The sequence below is a fragment of the Nomascus leucogenys genome, chromosome 8 (assembly GCF_006542625.1).
Source record: "Nomascus leucogenys isolate Asia chromosome 8, Asia_NLE_v1, whole genome shotgun sequence".
NCBI classification, from domain to species: Eukaryota; Metazoa; Chordata; class Mammalia; order Primates; family Hylobatidae; genus Nomascus; species Nomascus leucogenys.
The window spans coordinates 27,993,952-28,000,024 of NC_044388.1; the positions used below are offsets into that span (position 1 = coordinate 27,993,952).

The window sequence follows — 6,073 nt, forward strand, 5'->3', positions numbered from 1 at the left end:
CCAGATGGCAGAGGCACAAATGGGAGGTGGCTCCCCCTTTACCCAGGGCATGGGGCTTAGGTCTGTGAGGGGGAGCAGGCAGAAGTGGAGAAGGAGTTAGAAGGGTCTCGGTGCTGGAAGGGACAGGAAGAAGGCCATGTAGCCGCCCCTGTCTTCAGGTAAGGGATAATGTGATCTCCCCAATGGGAGGCCAGAGAGATTAAGGTTCTTGCCCAAAGTCATACAGCCACTTCCAAGGTTGGCACCGAGTTCATCGGTTGCTCCTCTGCCTTGGTTTCTTTTCACTCCGGGGTGCTTCCTCTTCTCTTGGCTTCTGTGGCTTCCTTGCCCCTGAAGGGTTGTCACAGAAGTGCCCTTCCATCCTTCCTGAACCACACAGTGCCAATAACCTCCAGAGCTGTCTGCCTGGCATCTCTAACCTCTTCCTTGATCATTTCCAATCTCTCCTGAAATTCTGGACTTTTCTTTGGCTAAACTGGTCCCAAGACTGTGACTGACCATTTAAAGAAACTGAAGGTGGGGACGTTGCAGAATTAGATTCTCTTTCTGTCTCTTACCATGTGTTTAATCCTCACTCTCTCTCCAAAAAATACCTCCTCCTTCCATTCTCAGCCATGTTGGCCATCAGCTGGTCTTTTTCTGAGTCTCGATTTGGGTCAGGAGATGTTTCAATGAAAAGAATGACCAAGAAAATATAGACCTTCCATGCTGGGCACCCACAGAGGATATCAGGACCAGAATGAGTCTTGGAGGTCACCAGACCTGGCCCTTGTCCATGAAAAAGTGAGGCCCAGAGACGGGAGGATATTGTCCAGTGTCAAGCAGCTTCGTGCCGGCAGAATCCAGGCCTCCGATGCACGACTGACTGCTCTTTTCCAAATCACCAAACCAGCTCAGTATCCGCAAATGCCTGAGGCACATGATGCACCAGGACCCCAGTTTCGGCCTCTCATCTAGTCCCTTGACTCCCTGGGTGGCCTCGGTCTTGGCCTCCAGGCTGGGGTCTCACCCCGTGCTGGGCCCGGACAGCAGGGGCCGCTCTCCTGTCCTGAGTAGGGCCCTCTATCTGAGCTGAGCGACCTTGGAGTAATTCGCGATGTGCTCATTCCCTTTCTCCCCTCTGTCTCCCCTGCCCCGCCCCATCCACTCCTGTCCCTCACAACCAGGAGCCTGGAGGGAACACAGAGCAATGCAAGCCTGGAGAAAAGGCCCCGATGGCCCCCAGAAGACCCCTTCAGACAGCGTGTGAGTAGCTACTGTGTACTTCCCAAACACTGATTCATTCATCGAGCATTTATTAAGCATCTCCCAAATTGTTTGTTGAAGCACTAGAATGCAGGCACTAGACCAGCATTAAAAAATACCTTTTTTTTTGAGACAGAGTCTCACTCTTCACCCACTGTACTGGAGTGGCTGGAGTGCAGTGGCGTGATCTCGGCTCACTGCAACCTCCACCTCCCAGGTTCAAGCGAGTCTCCTGCCTAGCCTCCCGAGTAGCTGGGATTACAGTCCCCTGCCACCACGCCCAGCTAATTTTTGTATTTTTAGTAGAGAAGGGGATTCACCTTGTTGGCCAGGCTGGTCTCGAACTCCTGACCTCAGGTGATCCACCCGCCTTGGCCTCCCAAAGTGCTGGAATTACAGGCATGAGCCACCGCGCCAGGTTCAAAATACCTTTTTGAATAAGCATTATCTTTTTTTAAAAATTAAAAAAAAAATTTTAATAGAGACAGGGTCTTATTATATTGCCCAGGCTGGCCTCCAACTCCTAAGCTCAAGCTATTCTCCCACCTGGGCCTCCCAAAGTGTTGCGATTACAGGCATGAGCCACCACACCCGGCCTGAACAAGCATTATAGTATTGCTTCCTGGCCTGTGAGCAGGAACCTTATCTGAGGAAAGAGAAATCTCCATCCTGGCTCTTAGGAAAGCTCCCCTGCCGGTCCCAGGGAGTTCTCAGTACAATCAAGGACAGAGAAAAACCCAGTGATAGATTGGTGTGATTGGTATTATTAGGGGAGCACAGGGGAAGAACAGGAAACTTACACTCTGTCAAGTGTAAGAAAGTATTCATGGAAGGCTTGCTGGAGGAAGTGATATCTAGGCTGAGACTTGAAAGATGAGTACACATTTATCTGGTGAAAGGAGTAGAAATAGAAAGAGTGTTCAGGCCGAGGAACTGCTTGTGCAAAGTCCTAGAAGCTTCCTGTATCCTTGTGGGGACCTGATGGTGTCCCTTAAGGCCTAGATAGGGAGGCTGAGAGACTCTAGGCTTTCCGGATTCAGCTCCTTCACCCTGCTGGGGCTCTGCAGCTTGAAATGCCTCTGCTTTTGCTCATGGCTGGTCCTGAACTTTGCCCCAGCTGCAGGGTAGGAACACCACGTGCCCCAGTCTGCACATGGCAGGGGGTGGGGGGCGGAGCTCATGTCACAAGGCCCATGGGGTGGGCTCCACAAAGGCTGTAGTGTTCCAGGAGAGGGGTGCCATGAAAGCACGGTTAGTAGCCTGCAAAGTGTTGAAGGGTAAAGCTGCCTGTGAAGCAAAGGGAAGGCGCAGGTTGGAGGAGGGACTGAGCCAGGGGGTCTGCGTTGGGCTGGCACTGGGGAGGGGCCTTCAGAGCCACAGGGAGAGCAACGCTGGTGGGACTGGCCAGGGAGCCTGCTGCGTGTGCGCTTTGCTAAGAGCCAGGATGGAGGTTTCTCTTTCCCCAGATAAGCCTCCTGTTCACAGGCAGGCATCTGCCCGGCTTCAGGAAAACAGCAGCAGCGTGACGGCCTGGAGGAGGGTGGTGTGGGGAGGCATAGAGGGGGTGCCTTCTGGGGACAGGTTCCAGGGGTTTATGTCACTGGGGATGTGGGTCACAAAAGGGATTTGGTGAGGGAAGAGATGCTGGGGTTGGGCAGGGGCAGGAGATTGTAGAATGGAACCTGCCTCCATGCTGCCAGGAAGCCCTTGGGCTACAGCCACGCAGCCGGGCACATGGCAGGACATTGCCAGACCCACCAGCGGAAGCAGGCTTGGGAAGCCAGCAATGGGGGGAGTCAGTACTCAGGCTGAACTGCTCCTCGGAATCACACCAGTGTTTCCAAGCTGCAGCAAATGGGCAGAGAAGGCTGGTGTGTGTGTATGTGTGTCTGTGTATGTAACAGAATGGAGGAGGCAGAGAAAGAAAGAGGCCAGGAGCTTTTGTCTCCCACCCAGGCCTGCCTTGAGAAGTCATCTGAATAGAGGAAAATGGACTCCTCAGGGCCTGTGGTGGGAGGGCGCAGTGAAGGGAGTGGGAGGCTTCCTGTGCTGTGAGACGCTGCTGCCTGCCGGGTGCTAACAGCTGGGGACAGGGATGGGCATGAGAAGGCTCAACAGCTCCTTGCTTGCTAGTGGGGAAGCCTGGCCTCTGGGAATGGCCCTGTTTTCCAGGATCTAGCAATGGAGAGCTGGGCAAAGATGAAGGGACATGGCAGATCCTTGGCTAGGGTACCAGGGGCTGGAGGCTGTCTTGAATAGCAGGAGTGAGGGGCCTGGGGCAGTCCTGGCCAGGGCTGGCTGGGAAGAAGGCCTGGTTTTAGCCACAACTGGGGCACAGGCCGACGGCTGCAGCTTGCTGGTGGTCTGCCCCTCGTACAGCGGGGGGAATGCTGCCATCTGAGCTGTGAGTAATGAACTGCTGGAGCTCCTCGCAGGCTGACCTGAGGAAGAGGTCTGCGGAGGTCCCCAGACAGCCTAGGGTGGGACATGGATGGGGCGGCTTGACAGTGACAAGGGGCTGCAGAGGACGGGCTGGTGGGCACTGGTTGGAGAAGGTGGGGACTTGGAGGAACCCTGATGATAAGAGAGGACTGATTGGGGCGCCAACTATGACAGCCCTAGAGGTGAAATGATGGGGAAGGACTTTGATTTGGAGAAAGGCTGAAAGAGGGAACTGCATGCAAAGCAGGGCTGGGAATTGAGGGAACCTCCCCAGCAAAGCCTGCCTCTGCCTGAAACAGTTCACTGAGTGTGAGCGGGGCGGGGGCTGTGGGGGTGCAATTTCATTTGACACCCACATTTTTGTACAAGACCCTTCCCCCCTAATCAACACTACACCTTGGAATTCACACAGTCCAGCCTGCTTGAGGTTTCCAGGCTGAGCTGGCTTTTTCTCCAAAGGCGGAAAGGGCATTGGCTCTAGCTTACAGGCTGAGCAGCCACCCTCTCCTGCTTCATGACTTTGGGTGGAGGGGAGTTCTGTCTTCCTAATCCTTGCTCCACCGTGGCTATGCTCCTGCCAGGACAGGTGAAAGGTGATGTCAACCGGCATCTGGTACTCAGCTGGTCTCTGGAGGTGGGTGGAGGGAACAGGGTGTCCGTGGGAGAGACCCTGGCCTGCCGTGGGAACCATGCAGAGAGCTCATGTTATGATTTTCTCTGGCGCAGGGGCTCTTTGGCACACAGAAGATGGGGTAAGGCTCTTCAATGCCAAACATGTGGAGGAAGAACATATGTGAGCATGGTTTAGTTTCTCCCCTAAATATGTATTCAAATAAGTACTTTCTGGTTTATGGAGGGTGATTTCTAACCAGAAATGAGAAGTGAGTAGCACTGTCAGTCATTGTTAACCTCTTGGCTAGCTCTGAGTAGATTGAGAAAGGGGTGGGAGAAGCATCCTCCAACAACCGAGCACTTCCTGTACATTGACCAGGTAGGCAGGCACGTTGATCACACCTTGATGGACAGCTTCCAAGTATATGCATTCACAGATGAGAAGCATGCTTCAGACAACACAAAATTCATTTTTAACCCGGCTTTCTTTTGGCAGTAAATTTCTCTTCCTAATCATATTTTGCATAAACTAATATTAGAGTGGATTTGCATTTTCAGAGCACAAGATGGAGGAGTGGTGGAGGCGGTTCAGGTGGGCGGCATGCTGGTCTGGGCTTTAAAAGTTGTCCAGAGGTAACTGAGGAGATGAATCAAACCAGACTGAGCTGACTAATGTAACACTAGCAGTCAAGATCATCCTGGCTGGGCACGGTGGCTCACGCCTGTAATCCCAGTACTTTGGGAGGCCAAGGCAGGCAGATCATCCGAGGTCAGGAGTTCGAGACCAGCCTGGCCAAGGTGGTGAAACCCCCGTCTCTACTAAAAATACATAAATTAGCTGGGCATGGTGGCGTGCACCTGTAGTCCCAGCTACTTGGGAGGCTGAGGCAGAACTGCTTGAACCCAGGAGGCGGAGGTGGCAGTGAGCCAAGATTGCACCACTGTACTCCAGCCTGGGTAACAGAGGGAGACTCAAAAAAAAAAAGATTATCCTGATAAAACCAGCCTTGAATATGGAAAGTGTCTTCTAGGGACCACTCAGGTTATAGATGTTATACCTTAGAATCTCTCTGTTTTGCAGAGGGGTAAATTGAGGCAGAGAACCCAAAGAAAGCTTAGGGATGATTTTCGAGGCTGCTGTCTTCATGGTGTTTCCTTCAGAGATTAGCAGCTATTACTGAATTCCAGGAGGCAACAGGAGGGGGGTGGGATGGAGGTGGGGACCCGCTGAAAAAGGCCTAGGTGGGAGACAGGTAAGGTGGTACAGGTACCCACCCCACAACTCATTAAAGGCCATGGAGGGAGGAAGGCTCTCAAGTGCCACGAAAATTCTCAAGGCAGCAGAGGGCTTGTATGGAAACGCCGGTTATTCGTCCCTACCCACTCCCCGCCTCCCTCCTGCCCCCGACTGCCCCTGCCGTCGCCTCCCCGTGGGCAAGTGGTGGGGGGCCTGTGTTTACAACCACACGTTCTCCTCCAACTAGCATCCCTTCCAGGGTGCACTAGGATGCCTCTCAGAGGTTCTCCCCCGCCTCCCGAAGGAAAGGGGAAAACCCCGTGGGCGTCCGGGGAGGCTTTGCGCCTCGCCAGGTAGAGGGACCGGCGCCACCCAGACCGGCGAGCCGAGACCCTCCCCGCGGCGTCCCTGAGGGAGGGGCGGAGGAGGGCGGGCGGTGGGCGGGAGCGGTGCGGCGGGGCGGGGTCTTCGGGGCGTCCAATCCCCTTCTCCCCCCGCCCGCCCCCTCCCCGCCCCCTCCCCGCCCCCCGAACGCTT

The 6,073-nt window shown here is 54.4% G+C and overlaps 1 protein-coding gene across 3 annotated transcripts in view; it reads right to left on the reverse strand.

Annotated features, from left to right (window-relative positions):
• Positions 1–6,073, reverse strand: part of PEBP4 (phosphatidylethanolamine binding protein 4) — a 289,209-nt gene that overhangs the window by 277,329 nt on the left and 5,807 nt on the right. The window lies entirely within an intron of this gene.